Source organism: Lissotriton vulgaris, chromosome 5, assembly GCF_964263255.1.
Source record: "Lissotriton vulgaris chromosome 5, aLisVul1.2, whole genome shotgun sequence".
Classification (NCBI taxonomy): Eukaryota; Metazoa; Chordata; class Amphibia; order Caudata; family Salamandridae; genus Lissotriton; species Lissotriton vulgaris.
Genome location: NC_141693.1, coordinates 1,794,426,962 through 1,794,445,895, shown reverse-complemented (window position 1 = coordinate 1,794,445,895; position 18,934 = coordinate 1,794,426,962).

Here is an 18,934-nt window from a genome sequence, read left to right as displayed (position 1 = left end):
GCCACACACACACACGCAGTTCCACTTTCACTCACACTGTGCAGTGCACAATAGGTCTCGCAGTAGGAAAGTTGGAGCTATTGGTTTTGTAAATGACAAAGCCCTTTATGGTTTTAAAATGAAAACAAAAATAAAAGGCATTGTTATTTGCAATTGTAATAGCTCCAACTTTCCTACTGCGAGACCTATTGGCAACGCCAGTGCTTGTTTTATTTCTTTTTATCAAGCAAAAACAATAAAGAAACAATAAACAACAGGTGACAGATTTCAAAGTATTATCAATCAATAAATGACATTTCCATACTTGCAATTGAACACAGGTGTCGGATTATGGGGATACCCGCACTTCAGTTTCACTGGGCCCCACCGGGGGGGGGGTGGGGTGCAGATGTCTCCCCTGTAAGCATTCAAGGCCACCCATACTTTATTCCCCTTCCTGGGGCAGCCCCTTGTCAAGACCACTGACCTTTCCCGAACATACTCCAGTCCAAGTCCTCCCTCCATTTCTCCACCCGGGGGGGGGGGCTGGCTGGCTCCCCACTATTGGGCCACGTTACGTTCCGCTATCATGAGTCCCAGAGTTACCCACTGTTTCTGATAGGAATTGAGGTCCATTGGCTCCCAGATATTTAAAATACACCTACGTGCCTCCAGACCCAGCTCCGAGTTCAGGACTGTGCGCAACGTGCCATGGACCTTCACTGAGAACTCCTGGACCCTGACGCAGTGCCACAAGATATGCAGGATCGTCCCTATCTCTCCACACCCTCTCCTTCATTCCCCCCTCTCTGAGTGGCCCATATGGACCAGTCTTTGCCCCGTGACATATGACCAGTGCAAGATCTTTAGCTGCACTAGTCGGAGTCTCATGGGGATTGCTACCACTCGTGGGGATGATACCGCCGCCTGCCAGTCCTTATTAAGCATGGGTGAGGGGGTATCTGGCACAGTGAATTCTGAGGTATCTGGTACAGTGAATTCGGGGTTATCTGGTACAGTGAGTGAGGGGGTATCTGGTACAGTGAATGAGGGGGTATGTGGTATAGTGAATTCAGGGATGTCTGGTACAGTGAATTCGGGGATGTCTGGGTAAGTGGATGAGGGGGTATCTGGTACAGGGAGTGAGGGCGTATCTGGTACATCTATTCACCATCCAGCCTCTCCCTCATCTATCTCGGTCTCTTCAAAATTCATCCCATCCACTTCGATTCTTCCGAAATTCGCCCACTCGTCTGTCCATCCGTTGTATGGTACAGTTATTGTCAGACGTTGACGAGGATTCACTCTGCTGATTGATCCTGGGGAGACACGTGTGTGATTGCGGAACTGAGTAGACATCGTACCAGCCCCTCCCCCACCCCAACCCGCACAGACGCCTTCAACCCCCAGCCAGCCCTAAAATGAACTCTTGTGCGGCCTGACAGATGTAACTGCATTTACAAATAAGAGAGCTTCAAGGCAATATACTTTAAAATGACCTTTTAGCGCTTCGAAGTGTTTTGCGGGGCAGAGGCGCTATACAAATAATATTCACGACAAGATGGCTTCGAAGCTTGTTATAATTAATTAGCAGCAGCAGCATTTCTCCTGCGCCAGGCCACATCAAAGGCTCTGTGCCACTTTCACCCACACAGCAACACTTACAGACACGCAACGCCACTCACACCCACGCAAGCCCACTATCATCCACGCAACACCACACTCACCCACGCAACGCCACTCACTCACTCACGCAAAGCCACTCACACCCACGCAGTGCCACTTTCACCCACACAGCACCACTTTCAGACATGCAACGCCACTCACACCCACGCAAGCCCACTATCACCCACGCAATGCCACACTCACCCAAGCAACGCCACTCACCCAAGCAACACCACTCACCCACGCAACGCCACTCACCCACGCAACGCCACTCACCAACAGAACGCCACTCACACACGCAATGCCACTCACCCACGCAATGCCACTCACCCACGCAACGCCATTCACTCACGCAACGCCACTCACGCAACGCCACTCACGCAACGCCACTCACACAACGCCCCTCACACACGCAACGCCACTCACCCACGCAACGCCACTCACCCACGCAACGCCACTCACACACGCAACGCCACTCACACCCGCAACGCCACTCACACCCGCAATGCCACTCACACCCGCAACGCCACTCTCACACGGAACGCCACTCTCACACGCAACGCCACTCACCCACGCAACGCCACTCACCCACGCAACGCCACTCACACCCGCAACGCCACTCACACCCGCAACGCCACTCACACCCGCAACGCCACTCTCACCCATGCAACGCCACTCTCACCCATGCAACGCCACTCTCACCCATGCAACGCCACTCTCACACGCAACGCCACTCACACCCATGCAACGCCACTCTCACCCATGCAACGCCACTCTCACCCATGCAACGCCACTCTCACCCATGCAACGCCACTCTCACACTCAACGCCACTCACACACTCAACGCCACTCACACACGCAACGCCACTCACACACGCAACGCCACTCACACACGCAACGCCACTCACACACGCAACGCCACTCACACCCGCAACGCCACTCTCACCCATGCAACGCCACTCTCACCCATGCAACGCCACTCACCCAAGCAACACCACTCACCCACGCAACGCCACTCACCCACGGAACGCCACTCACCCATGGAACGCCACTCACCCACGGAACGCCACTCACCCACGCAATGCCACTCACCCACGCAACGCCACTCACCCACGCAATGCCACTCACCCACGCAATGCCACTCACCCACGCAACGCCACTCACACAACGCCCCTCACTCACACAACGCCCCTCACACACGCAACGCCACTCACCCACGCAACGCCACTCACCCACGCAACGCCACTCACACCCGCAATGCCACTCACACCCGCAACGCCACTCACACCCGCAACGCCACTCACACCCGCAACGCCACTCACACCCGCAACGCCACTCTCACACGCAACGCCACTCACCCACGCAACGCCACTCACCCACGCAACGCCACTCACCCACGCAACGCCACTCACACACGCAACGCCACTCACACCCACAACGCCACTCACACCCGCAACGCCACTCACACCCGCAACGCCACTCTCACCCATGCAACGCCACTCTCACACGCAACGCCACTCTCACACGCAACGCCACTCTCACACGCAACGCCACTCACACCCATGCAACGCCACTCTCACACGCAACGCCACTCACACACTCAACGCCACTCACACCCGCAACGCCACTCACACCCGCAACGCCACTCACACCCGCAACGCCACTCTCACCCATGCAACGCCACTCTCACCCATGCAACGCCACTCTCACCCATGCAACGCCACTCACCCACGCCACACCACTCCCCCACGCAGCGCCACTCCCCCACGCAACGCCACTCACCCACGCAACGCCACTCACCCACGCAACGCCACTCACCCACGCAACGCCACTCACCCACGCAACGCCACTCACCCACGCAACGCCACTCACCCACGCAACGCCACTCACACACACAATGCCACTCACACACGCAACGCCACTTTTACCCACACAGCACCACTTTCAGACACACAACGCCACTCACACCCACGCAAGCCTACTCTCACACACGCAACGCCACTCTCACCCATGCAACGCCACTCTCACCCATGCAACGCCACTCACCCATGCAACGCCACTCACCCATGCAACGCCACTCACCCATGCAACGCCACTCACCCATGCAACGCCACTCACACATGCAACGCCACTCACCCACGCAACGCAACTCACTCAAAGCCACACACACACACGCAGTTCCACTTTCACTCACACTGTGCAGTGCACAATAGGTCTCGCAGTAGGAAAGTTGGAGCTATTGGTTTTGTAAATGACAAAGCCCTTTATGTTTTTAAAATGAAAACAAAAATAAAAGGCATTGTTATTTGCAATTGTAATAGCTCCAACTTTCCTACTGCGAGACCTATTGGCAACGCCAGTGCTTGTTTTATTTCTTTTTATCAAGCAAAAACAATAAAGAAACAATAAACAACAGGTGACAGATTTCAAAGTATTATCAATCAATAAATGACATTTCCATACTTGCAATTGAACACAGGTGTCGGATTAGGGGGATACCCGCACTTCAGTTTCACTGGGCCCCACCGGGGGGAGGGGGGGGGTGGGGTGCAGATGTCTCCCCTGTAAGCATTCAAGGCCTCCCATACTTTATTCCCCTTCCTGGGGCAGCCCCTTGTCAAGACCACTGACCTTTCCCGAACATACTCCAGTCCAAGTCCTCCCTCCATTTCTCCACCCGGGGGGGGGGGGGGGCTGGCTGGCTCCCCACTATTGGGCCACGTTACGTTCCGCTATCATGAGTCCCAGAGTTACCCACTGTTTCTGATAGGAATTGAGGTCCATTGGTTCCCAGACATTTAAAATACACCTATGTGCCTCCAGACCCAGCTCCGAGTTCAGGACTGTGCGCAAAGTGCCATGGACCTTCACTGAGAACTCCTGGACCCTGACGCAGTGCCACAAGATATGCAGGATCGTCCCTATCTCTCCACACCCTCTCCTGCATTCCCCCCTCTCTGAGTGGCCCATATGGACCAGTCTTTGCCCCGTGACATATGACCAGTGCAAGATCTTTAGCTGCACTAGTCGGAGTCTCATGGGGATTGCTACCACTCGTGGGGATGATACCGCCGCCTGCCAGTCCTTATTAAGCATGGGCGGAAAATCCGTTCCGCTCGAGGATTTTGCCAAACTTGGGGTGATTCATAATTGTGTAACTTAATTTGACCTTCAACTCTGCTTTACTTTATCTATTAGAGCTTCCTGTTGAAGCTCTTTGTAGCTATTTTAGAATGGCGCGGGCAGCTTGTCGGCGCCATTCTAAGTGGGGCTGAGGGCAGAAGGGCACAAAAGTGGGACAGAGGGCAGAAGGGGATAAAAAATGAGTGGGGCAGAGGACAGAAGGGCACAGAAACGAGTGGTACAGAGGGCAGAAGGGCATAAAAAACGAGAGGGTGGCAGTGATTAACCAGGCGAAAAAAAAAACACGCAAAGCGCACCCGCCACCACACCCGTGAACACGCAAAGTGCCCAGCGAACACGCAAAAATAAAAAAATCCGCAAATTCGCATGAATTCGCGAATTTTGCGGATTGTGAGTACGCAAATCCGCAAATTCGCGGATTGCGAATTCGCAAAATTCGCCCATGCTTAGTCCTCATCATCTAGCTCCAGGCCTTCTGATCGACTTCTCCGGGATATGTCCATCTAGCACTCTGTCCTCCAGAGGGGAGGCCTCTCGAAGCGACGAGCCACGGGGGATATCAGTAAGCACTGCATGTCGAACTTGGAGGTAACAGCAATACTCCCCATCATTCATCTGGTATTGCAACTTCAGGGAGTCAAAAGACTGAATTGAACTACCCCTCCAGACATCCCCGATGGAAATGATGCCAATAAGGTCCCACTTGTCGTATCCGTTCGACTTCCACAGTCGCCCCAACTGTTCCGCACTTCACAGAGGGGTGGCAAGCGTGAGCTTCCCCTCCCATTTGAGGTGTCGGTTGACCGCGTGCCAGACCTGGACTGCATGCGCGGTGGTTCCTGTGAGATGAAATCTACGAGGTGCAGCATACAGTGCCCTAGTGTAGTCTCCCCCCGGCATCAACCAGCGATCCATCGCATAACCTGGGTCATTAGGGGCCCCGTATATCCTGTGATTGATTTCTGCCAGTTGGGAGGCCCAATAATATTTCTTGAGGTCCGGCAGCCCAATACCCCAGTCATACTAGGGAAGGGTACGTTTTGAATAGGCGATACGAGGCCTGCCGTCCCAAAGCTACTGTCTCTGAAGAGACTCCACCTCTCGAAAATGAGAGGCAGGCACCGGGTCCATAGAGTTCTGCAATGCATACAGGAACCAAGGCAGGGCCAACATTTTAAAAAGTACCGCCCTGCCCAGAAGGGATAGGGGAAGTGCTTTCCAGCGCATCACATCTTCTCTAAAGCGGGCTAGAGGGGGGTCAAATTACTAGCAAAACAGATCCTGGTATCCAGGGAGATATAGATTCCGAGATATCGGAAGCTCGATTGTGCCAACTGTAAAGGGCAGGCCCTGGGGAGAACCGGTGTGTCTCCCCTCACGACGAAAAGTACAGACTTAGACCAGTTAATGGCAAACCGGGAGTACCACCCAAAAATGGCCAATACATCAAGAAAGCATGTCAATGATGATCTGGTGTTAGTGAGGTAAAGCAGCATGTCGTCCGCATACAGCGAGGTTTTATCCTCCCAGTCAAGGGTCCATCGCAACCCACGTATAGAGCGATCCTGCCGGACATAACCTGCCAATGGCTCTAGTGCAAGGGCAAACCAGAGCGGGGACAGTTGGCATCCCTGCCTCGTCCCTCTGCTCAGAGGGAAATCGGAGGACTTATGGTTATTGACCACTACTCTGGCCAGAGGGGCAGGGTAGAGGAGACGCACCCAATCAATAAATTCCGGTCCAAAACCAAACTTCTCAAGCACCGCAGAAAGGTAGGGCCATTAAACTCTGTCAAATGCCATAGTAGCGTCCAATGATACCACAACGGCCGGTTCCTGAATGGCAGCGGCACGTCCCAAGACCCCGTGCAGACACCGCAAATTAAGAGCAGAATTACGACGTGGCATAAAACCAGACTGGTCCGGATGCACTAAGGAGGTAATGACCTTAACCAGTCTTGTTGTCAATAGTTTCGCCAGTATCTTCGGCTCTGCATTCAGGAGTGAGATGGGTCTATATGATGAGCAACTCACCCTAGGCTTCCCTCTCTGTGGATAACCACTATATTAGCTATTCGCTGGTCATATGTAAGCTCCCCTATGTCCTTACTTTCTTTAAACATAGAGCGAAGGAATGGGTCGAGTCTGTTAGCATTCAGCTTATAAAGTTTGTTGGGGTTGCCGTGAGGCCCCGATGCCTTGCCAGAACTAACCCCCCTGACCGCCTGCGCTACCTCGTCAGTAGTTAACGGGGAATCCAAATAAGCTTGATCTTCCTCGTAGAGCCAGGGCATTCGTATATCTTTGATCATCTCTTTATTATCTTTTTTTCGAAAACCCTCCCTCTGCATGGTACACCTCGCTGTAGAAGTTGACAAATCAATCTGCGATAGCCTGTGGGTCCACTATCATCTCAGAGGCCTCTCCCTGCAGCTCAGGCACCAATCTCGCCGACCACTCTCGTCTTTCCAGCCACGCTATCAATTTGCCCGCCTTATCGCTGTGTTCGTACACTCTACTCTGGGTCTCTCCAAACTGCACCTTAGTCCTCTCCCTGGCCAATCCACTGAATTCGTCCTGCTTTAGTTTGAAACGGTGAAGACCCTCGGGGGTTACCCACCAGCAATCTCCCTTTCTAGATCTATCACTGCCTCCTCTGCTTTCTCCAACTCGGCCTGCCTCTCTTTCTTTTTCATGGCAATCAATGATAAAGCTTCGCCCCATATTACCGCCTTAAACGCTTCCCATAAAGTCAGCGCTGAGTCCACTGCGCCCTGATTGTCCCAAAAATATCTATCCATCGCTTTAACTATATCTTTCTTGATGAGAAATGAAGCATAACGATGGACCCTTCCCACTAACAGCTCCTGACCTCCTTTCTCCCCAAACAAATGTGTATTCCCCTCAAATTACAATAGGGGTTTGTGTGCACTCTGTCTGGCACCCACCGTTACTGTGCCTATTCCCTAGGGAATCAAATACAGATGAACAACCGCAAAGGTGCACCACAATATTCTTCAAGTAACAATATTATTAATAAGTCGCCGAAAGGTGATGTTTTTCTTGTTTTTTCAAAAATCTTTATTTTCAATCGTTAACACCGTACAGCCGAAGCGTTTCGTCCCAAGGGGACTTCTTCAGGGCTGTTAATACAAACATATTTACAATACGTTTTTGATAAAAAGACATAAATTACACACAATGATTTAACATCACATACACAGACTCAGTATTAAACCGAGAAATATAAGCTGAACAAACATGATTAAAAATAGGCCTGTATTTAAGAACCAACCTATACAAACATGGACAACAGCAGGCCTAATTTCACATTTAATAAAAGCATTGCTGAAAAGACAGCCAGAAGATGACAACAGGTGAGGGGGTTTCCTAAGCCACCTGATATACGTATTTCTAATGTCTCCAACAGTAAGATCAAAACATTTCAGCTGGATGAGTTGGGAAAAGAAGGGAAGCAGCGAATAGAGAACAATTAGTGCTCATATAGGAATGCCTAAATTAGAATTCTGAGTCTATCTCAGGAGTATTAGTTGAATGATATTGGAAAAAGAGGTGGAAAAGAAGAAGCAGAAAAGCTAGAGCTGAGGGGACAGTAAAAGACAAGTCTTAAATTTATAGAGACTAAGTACCTTGTTAACTGGAAAGCAATGCTTCCAAGTCTATCCTCCAAGTCGAAAATCTATGTGGCGCCTTTCCCAATGTCAAAAGTCTTTGTAAAAACTTGATGTGGGCCAGGGCTAAGTCTTCTAAACCGATTCAGTTGATTTTCAATATAAAAAAGAGGGAGAAGAAGAGAATTCACAATGAATTACCAGGAAAGATGTAAACAGAGGCTGTATGGATAACCATAAATTATTTATGGGAGACCTAAAAGGTCCTGTGGAAATGATACTGAAGCCCCAGATGGCTAGCCAGAGACAATTCATACATGAAACTTACTTTTTATGTCTGGAAAATCTAAGATGTGGGTGATACGGACTTCGTGTGGTTGTATATCAGCTCTGCCACGTAATAGAGATATGTTTATAAACCATCAAGATAATCTGAAAAATATAAGTCCATAAAGGAAGTGTAAAACGGGGTGTAAAATTCCCTCAAGAGCTAGCAAGAAGAGAACATTATTTCTCTTGTAAAGAGCAATTAAAGTTAATACATCAAAAAAGCAAAGCAAAAAGTGCCAGAGTACCATTAAGTCCCTGGAAAGTCTGCCAAGGTTCATATCAAGGAAAAAGAACGCAAACTAAAGAAAGGTCAATTCTTACACTTCTCTCAGACTATTACCTGTATTGAATTCTAATGTCCACTGGATATAAAATTATGTAAACCACTTGGACGAGGATGTGGGCACTGGATATCAGTAGGCCTGGAGGAGGAGAAAGAAGAGCTGACTGAAACAGGCAAGGGGCAAATAGGCCAACGTTGTCAAGCAACATGAGGGGTTTACAAATCAGAAGGAAAAGCCTGTAGCCCAGTATCCCAATACAAATCCTGTCTCCCCTATGGCATTAACCTCATTCTATGCAGAATGTACTGAGAATTAATACGGTGCCCATGCGATTCAAAGCTCTTGATCCTATAGAGATCACTCTCCCTATCCGGGCGGGTGAAGGACTAATAAGCGCAAAATCTGTCTCCACTAAAATAAAAACTGTCTCCACTATAGCATTAAACTCTTACAATGCAGGATGTCCTTAAAATCAAAATGGTGTCTATACGATTCCAAGCCCTTAATCATATAGAAATCACTCTCCCTATTCGGATTGGTGAGAGTCTCATAAGCGTAATTAAAAAGCAAACCCGCCCGCCTTGGGGTAAATAAATACAAAGCTATGCGGGGCTTCCATAGTCCGAAGTGCGGGAGTTGGAAGTAGCAATGCAGCAGTCTTATATGTTAAATAAGACTCCCATGATCTTGGGCCCCCTTATATAATAGTTTAAAGCTAACTAGTCCACCCAGTGTAAGAGTGACATAATACTGACTTAGAATTCTAAACTCCAAGAAAAGAGACTTGGAAGCAGCATTTCTTTAGCAGCCTTACCGATCGTGATAAATCGTCCTGCAGTCATCCACAAAGCCTTCGCCCTTTTGTGCTGGTAAAAAAATGCACATGAACTTTTGAAGAACACTAATTTCGGATTCTAAAGCAGATGTCTCTGTGTTATTTGGAATTCCATTGAGGCATTCTGGGTGACAAATCAGAACTCTAAGGGCCAGATGTAGGTTGCAAAATACCGAGCGGTTACCGAACAGTATTTGGCTGAGAGCAATGTAGGTGAGTTTAAACCTACTTGCATTTAAGGAATCGGAAATTGCGATTCCTTAAATGCAATGCAAGTAGCACAAAACAAAGTGCACTTAAGCCTTAAGGAATCGCTAATTACCATCAACCTAAGTTGGTGGTAATTAGCGATTTCCTTTGAAAAAGCACTTTTTTTAAAGTGCCATGTGGCACACATCCATGCCCTTAGGGCATGTATGTGCGCCACATGTGCTCACATGCGCATTTCAGGGGTGCAACAGTTTGTCCTTTTGAAACCCTGCCACCCTTGAAATAGCTCCCGCTATTTGCGATTCTTTAATACCGAATCGCAAAGAGTGAATATCTTCCCATTCATTTCTATTGGCCTCCTAGCCCATTGGAATGAATGTGTAGGTATTCCTTATTAACGAATCTCAATTAGCGATTAGTTATTAGGGAATATTAAGGAATCGCTTATATTTTAGCGATTACTACCTACATTCAATTTTGTGAGTCCTTATAGCGAATCGGTAAAATTCGCTATGAAGGACTCACAAATTTGAATTTACCTACATCTGGCCCCCTATGCCCAAATGAGGTGCAATTTACATGAAATAGGAATCCGATATCAGAACGTTTGAAACACCTGCATGTTTTGATACATTCAGATGAACCATCTTTTGTTACATTTAGCCCCATTTGCAGTCCTAATGTGTTCACTTCCACTTTATATTTGAGTGCTAGGTTTCCTCGAATTGAGTAAATTAAGCCTGTCAGCCTTCTTGTTGAAACAATGACGTCAAATTAAACAATTTTCACTTGAATCCAGCATTGTAGGCAGATCTTTCTGATTACAAGATCTTAGACTATAGGACACCTTAAGCTCCTCTCATAAACGGAAAATAATGACAAGAATTTCAGGAAATTACACTTAGGGGGTCATTAGGATGGCGGTTTTCCCGCATCCTTCGGGCCGGCGGAAGTGTCCGCCGGCCCGGAGGATGCAGGAAAACCGCTGCAGAGGCTTCAAAGAACCCCCGCCAGATTAGGATGGCTGGGGGGGGTCAGGAAGACCGTCCGCCACTTTTTTCCGCTGCGGTCGACTTACGACTTTGGCGGAAAAGCTCTAATATGGAGGCGGTGTCTAACAGACACCATCAGACATATTAGGATGGGGGTAAACAGATGCCTTTCTGCGGCGGCTTCTCCGCTGTGAAAGGCATACGGTGATTTCTTTGGGGGCCCGTTGCGGGCCCCCAGGGTGACGGGGGGTGGGGATGCACATGGGGGGTACCTGCCGCTTTGTGCATGCAAATGGGAAGCATGCATATTTAACCTTGCGGCGTGTGCTGCTTCAAGCAGCACCCGCCGCAATGTTAAATATTGAGGATGTGACCGCCAGGGTGGCGGTCACATCCTAATTGCACTGGAGTGACCGCCGCTGCCCCTGCGGACAGTCCCTCCTCCTCTGGGGTGGCGGACGGACGCAGGTCCGTCCGCCATCCTAATGAGCACCTTTGTTCGGAATCCTGGTTATAGGGTATTTATTTTTTAACATTATCGTCTATATTTTTCCATGCTTATTTTTGCTAATTTTGTTTCTATTGATCCATAGTTATTGTGTTTTTTTTGTAAAAACATCAGCCTGAAGCTAATATATTTTCACATATATTTACCCAATAAATTGCCCTCATGCTTGCCATGCCTAACAGGTTTCAATGATATGAACACCCACAGATAATACACCAATACACTGTTATGAAAACATGCACATTTAAGTATCCACATTATGCATATCTGCCTCTTTACAAAAATTCCTTTATATTTTTATAACTCCTAACCTGTCAATCTGGCCAGGTATTGGCCTGGCAGTCGTGGTTGACAGCATATAGAATCACTAAAAAAACGATTTGTGTTTTAATTCACATTTAAAAATAAACAGTAACTTTTCAGATGTGATCGCGGTATATCAGCTTAACCTGATCCAACAGTTTTCTAATTTGTGCTCTGAAGTAACAGAAAATTTACAGTTAACGCACTGTTAAACCTCTATAAACCTCTAAATAAATTACTGTGCCTATGTAAACAGATCGGCCTCTAGAACACTGACTGCAGTCCAAGGTCTTGCACCTTCGAAGTCTCTGATGTAATTTCTCCTGTAAAATACCGGACCCTGTTGAATGATTTATATTTGGCTTGTAGTGGCATTATTCCAGTACACAAATTAGAAGTCAGTTTTATAGTGCAGCTCCACAGCTGAGTACATTGTAGATGACTGACTCAGCTTATTTTAAATAAATATTCATGATATATTAAAGTATTTTTATGTATTTTGTGAGTGAGTAATGAAAGTTAGTATTTGTGAAATAAAAGCTACCCTGGTACTCCTCCACTTTTTATGTTGAAAGAAAAGATTGGCAGTAATTATGAATTGCATATTCTTTTTATTTATTGATGTGTATCTTCACAACTACAGCTGACACGTGTTTAGCTCCGGCAGTTCAGCTGATGAGCTTTCACAAGGCAATCATTTCAGCTTTGTCACCAGTGACGGCCGGCATGGCTCACTGGAGCGGGTGGGGGGGTTGTGGGGGGGGGGGGGGGGGGGGGGGGACGGGTGCTGGGGTTCATGGGCGGTTTGCGCGATCTGTCGTGATTGCGGGAGTGAGCTTAACAAAAAAAACTTGCCTTTCTGCCGGGTTCCGCGTCTCTGCTCCTACTCTACTGCTTCTGACATCAGGAACAGGAAGCAGAACAGGAAGCAGGCAGCCTGGCTCCCTCCCCTAAACCAATCACAACACTGCAATGCAACATTGTATTTGGTCTCAGCACCGTGACACAGCGCTCAGCGATGGGCTGGAGGGGTGGGCATGTTCTCCATGCAGGCTGTAATACAGCCTGCATAAAGCCTGCATGGAGGAGGGGAAAATGCCCATGACTGGTTTGGGCGGCCAAACTGTCATTAGGAGTGGGCAAACTATTCCTCCCCTGCCCTGCACCGAAGCAGAGCAGCCCCACCCACCCACCGGCCCACAAAGCAGCACAAACATAAAATGATAATAACTTAAAGTTATTATCATTTTATGTTTTTGTTTCTTGCACTGCTTGAAAGCAGTGGGGCGACGCTCCTCCGCCTTAGCAGAGGAGCCACCTCTGCTTGTCACAATTAAAATATTGTATATATTCTGGTTGATATAAATTGTTATGTTGGTCACGTACAAGGATCCATATTATAGTGTGTTCCATTAGTCAAAGGCACGTGCTTTGCGTCTGTACAAATAAAGTGGGCTCCACCATTTTGTGTGCATTCAGTGTTCACCCTGTTGTGTTTAATTACAAACATTATTTGCAGTAGATTGCCTACTATTCTCTGTGTCTGTACACACAAGTGGAAAATACATCCAATGCAGTCCAGGTGGATTCTCGTATAATACAGAGACGCTCTTGCGTAGGGCATACTGTAATTTGTTTTGGACGAAAACTTCTGAACTTGAAGACGGCGCAATCTCCTATGGAGGCCATAATGCCCGCTGGTGGAATGGACACTAAGCTGGAACATGCCCTCCAAAAAAACTGCCAGTAGCTGGCACCAGACCCATCCTGAGAGGCTGGTGAGGAATTCCTTTTGGTTGCCTATCATTTCCCCAATCTGGAGAACAAAACATAATAGAGTCAACCATTAATTATTAATTAAATAAGTACCCACTCTGTACCCTATAATTCTAGCATCCCGCAACTAAAATACTAGTACAATAATTCAGTGTTCCATATTTTACATACATAAAAATGTATTAAATCATTGATAAAAATGTGTGATTACATTAATAATCAATTATTAACTTCCCACCCTAGACCCCAACCTCCAACTAAAATATAAATAAAATAAATAAGTAGTCCATAAATTACATAATTGAAATTGACTAAATAATGAATAATTCATTATTAATTATTACTTAATTTACTTTCCACCATATTCCCCCTACACACCTAACAACCTGCTGCAACACTATAGATTACTATAAAAAACTAAATTAAAAAACTCTAAATTGCTTAAAATTACAAACTATATTTAAATAAAACCTTTATATAAATAATAGTAACACATACAATTAATATATCAACTAAAACACATTCAAATAATTAAAACATATATGTGTTACCACTATATTTTTAAAAATGATATTAAAAACATCAACGAAGTATTATCATCCTGACTGGGGCCATAATATCCAATAATATTGTATAATGATCCCGCTAACTTTATGGTCACAGTCAGCCATCTGCCTTTCTTGTCCGCTGTACTACTCTCTACCTGGCAGTCCAGCCCATTTCTTATTATCACCAGTATTCCTCTAGTAACCCTTGTTTGTGGGGAACTGTAAAAGTGTCTAATCCAACGAAGTCTACCCAGATATTGTTTACACTCATCCTCTGTTACATGAGTCTCTTGAAGAATCATTACATTCGCTGAAGTATCTCTTAAATACTTCAGAATCCTGTCCCTTCTCGCTTTTACCCTTAAACCATTGACATTCCATGACAACCATTTCACCATCTGTGTTTTTCCCCTCGTACTCTTAACCTCCATCATGTGTTCCTTTCGAACGTCTTAACCTCAAGTAGGTCAATGGCATACGAGAACATTTTTGTTTTTCACCCCCCCCTCTGCCCAACCCACCCAACCCACACCTGTGCCCTAACTGTCCCCCCCCTCCCCTTTGTACCCCTCCCCCCTCCCGGGAGAACCCTACCAGATTCCTAAGGCCCAAAGCCTAGGCCCAGTGAGTGCCGGTCTCCAGCGTGCGTGCTACCCAAAACTTTTGAAGAACTATATATATATATTTTTTTTAGCTTTTTTATATATTTTTTTATTTTATACTAACTATATAGATTACATGCAAGTTACGTTACCCGTGATTTCATCTTTGGTCAATTGGCTATATCCCGCCACCCTGACAGTACTCCAGAAAGCTATCCACATCTTCAACAAATCTAAAAGAGTACATTTTATTATTCCACATGACTTTTAAGAAAGCTGGGAATTTTAGCTGCACCGTCGCTCCCAACTTCCTTAAAGGCTCGATTCGCTTCCCCAGCTCCCACTGCCTGTTTGCGGTGACTACCGACAAATCCGATCTGATTTCAATTTTAGCTCCCCCCACCGTTAGGGAACCTTTCTTCAATGCCAGGGCAAGAATCTTTTCTTTTAAACTATATGTAAGGAAGTTAATCAAGATCCTTCTAGGTTTAGACCGATTTGGATTCAATCTGAAGGGGTCCCTATGTATCCTCTGTATATCAGCAGCGATTTCCTCTTCCGACTCTTCTATCTGTAATTCAGATTTTAGTAAACGGACCACAAAACCCTTTAGATCTTCTCCCTCTTTTCCCTCTGGCAGCTTCAACACTTTCAGGTTATTCCTTCGCTGCATATTCTCCAACTTTTCTAACCGGTCCTCATATGCTCTCTCTCTAGATCTAGCCTCTTCTAACTCCTTACAGTTATCTTCCGCAGCCGCCTGTATCTCCTTAACCTCCTGCTCAAGTTTTCCTGTCCTTATGTTTAGCTCATCAGACTTGGCCTCCAGTAATCCCACTTCCTCCCTGATACCATCTTGCTTAACTTTAGATTCCTCAAACCCCCTGAGATGACAGGGTTATCAGGTTACGCTGTTCTTGCAGGAAACTTTAATACAGTACTAGATGCCAAGCTTGATAGATCAGCGAATAGTAGAGCATTGGGAAATTGCAAAATGGCGTCTAGTGTAAAAAATTTAATAGAACAGTTTGGATTATGTGACATCTGGAGGAAACGGGCCGGGACTGGGCTTGGAATTACATACAACAATAAAAAATATAGTCACAGATCTAGAATAGATTTTTTTCTATTAGATGCAAGAATAACGGATAAAGTGAAAGAGGTTGTACATGTGGGGGTTCACTTGTCTGATCACTCTGCGGTCTTTCTGGAATTAGAAGTTGGGGGATGTGATTTGGATTCGGTTTGGAGATTAGACCGCACAGTTTTGTACGATCAGGAAGCAATACACCTCCTTCAACAAGAGCTTGAGGCGTTTATTGAACAAAATATAGGTTCAACTAGACTAGATATTGTATGGGAGGCTACTAAGGCGTTTCTCCGGGGGCGACTGGGAACGCTGGGGGCCAACCGAAGGAGAATATATCACCAGGAAGTACTGGTATTGGAACAGGAAATTCGAAAGCATGAAAACATAATTGTAAATTCAGGGGGAACTCCTAAAGAGGAACTTATTAAAGAGTTGGAAGAAATAAAGGAACAACTTACTACCGTGATTAATAAAAGGGTTAAGGAGAGATGGGAGGCCTCCAGACAGGATCACTTTGAATACGGGGAAAATGCAGGTAAACTGCTAGCCTGAAAGGTTAGGAAAGATCGGGTTAGAAATATGATAAAAGAAATCAAGGTTGGTGCAGAAGAAAAAGTAGCCTCAAATACAAATGAGATAGTGGCAGTCTTTCACAACTATTTTGAGGAAGTATATAGTGAGGACCTACATCCGGATAGGCAGAGGATAGAGGAATGGGTTGGAGTTCTAAAGCCCTCCACGGAAGAACACCGAAGCGTTTTGAATAGAGAGATTAGGCAGGAAGAGGTAGAAGAAGCTATCAGGCAGGCAAAAAAAGGTAAAGCTCCTGGCCCTGACGGACTTCCTGTAGAAGTATATAGGAGTTTAATGCTGTGGCTGGCACCATTGCTAACTAAAGTGTTCAACCAGGTGTTTACCGAAAGAATGGAGATTCCTGCATCATGGGACCAGGCAACTATAATAGTAATACCTAAACCTGGGAAGTCTCCAAAATTTATGGATTCATACAGACCCATTTCTCTGCTAAACTGTGACTATAAATTGTTTGCTAAGATTCTGGCTGATAGGTTAGGTAAAGTGATTCCGTATTTCATTCACGAGGACCAAAAAGGGTTTGTAAAAGGTAGACACTTAAATGAATTAACGTTTTCTTTGATAGGCAGTATAGATGTTGCTATCGATCAGAAATCCCTCTGGTAGTGGTGGCTTTGGACGCTGCGAAGGCTTTTGATCGCGTAAATTGGGAGTTTTTAAAAGTTTTAATAGCACATCTTCAGCTAGGAGGGAACTTTTCGCAAACTGTGTCACAAATATATCAAACACCAAATTCCAAGGTATTGGTTAATGGAGTCCTTACAAAATCTATCAGAATCTTGCGGGGAACTAGGCAGGGATGCCCTCTTTCTCCGCTTTTATTCGATCTCTATATCGAACCATTGGCCTGCAAAATAAGAGAGTCAGAGAACATCCCTGCTTTTACGTTTCATGGTTGGTCAAAAAAGATAGGCCTATACGCGGATGACATTGTAATTCTAACATCAAACTTGACAAAATCACTGGTTGAAATAGAAAATATTACAAAGAGGTATGGAGAAGTTTCAGGATATCGATTAAACTCTGACAAAACAGAAATTATGGCTTGGAATATGGTTGTGGAGCCTGGAATCTCAAAGAAACAGATTAGATATTTAGGAATACAAGTCCCTCAGGATATAAAGCAGTTAGCAATGGTAAATCTAGCCAAAGTAAGGAAAGATATTTCAGCTATTTTGAGTCATTGGAGTTCGATACAATTAACAATGATTGGACGGGTAAACTTAATCAAAATGATGGTGCTTCCTAAGTTGACCTTTTTATTTGACTCTATTCCTCTTATGTTTGAAAAAGAGGGACTAGTTAAGTTACAGAGTGAAATTGGTTCATTTATCTGGGGCTCTAAAGGGTCAAGGATATCTTGGAAAAAAATTTGGAGAAGATATGTCAAAGGTGGCCTGGCCGCCCCAGATTTTCAAATTTACTCTTGGGCTTTCTTGCTTAAAAATTGTAGAATGCTCCTCGGAGTTCCCAACAATACAGCGACGGGGGATCTCTTTTCTGCCATGCTGAAAGTAGAAAAGTCTCACTTGCGGGGTTTTTTGTATAAATTCGCAGACCCAAAATACTTTAAAAAGGTAAGACTGAAGGTTTTAAGAGATTTGTCTACAGTGTGGTACCGTATCAGACGTGTGATAAAAATCCCATATTTCAGTGTGGCTGCACCAATTTGGGACGCTCCGGGGACCCCAAGCTGGACCGAGGATGCTCTGGCAAGGGTATTAAAAACAGAAGGTCCACAGGTATGGGGCGAACTGTTCTGTGAAGGAGATTTGATACCTTGGGCGGTCTGTGAGGAACGTTGGGGTCGTAACTTTGCAAAATTCAAATATCTTCAGATCCAAAGCTGGGCGGTAGGAAAAGAAAGGTTAATTGGACACTACAACGAGTTTGAAGAGAAGCTAGCTGTAAACACACGGATGAAGAAAGAAGTGGCGACATGGTATTGGGCAATAGTTGAAATGGAGGATGGCCCTTTTCTACTGCCAGAGGCCCTGTGGGGAGAGTGCTTGCCGAGATCGCCACAGAAGAACAATGGCAAGTAGATATGTTGATTCTTTATAAAGTGGTTAAACCTGCAAATTTAAGGAGGAATCACTTGTTCACTCTTCACAGGGCATATTGGACCCCAAAGAGGCTCGCTAAGTTTAAGATGGGGGCACGGTGCTATGTCCTAAATGCAAAAGCCCAAATGAAGACGATATTCATATGTTTGCGACATGCCCGGAGATCCAAGAATATTGGGCAGCTGTAAGTTTAAAGCTATCAAAAATGATGGAGCTAGATATTAAGGTAAGCCCTGAACAGATGATCTCGGGCAGATTGGACATACAAGGTAAGGGCCTTGATGATAAATCTAAGTTGTTTTTTTATGCTATTTTGATTGCCCGGAGAGAAATCTGCAAATTATGGGTATCGCCAGACTCTCCGACAGATTTATTGT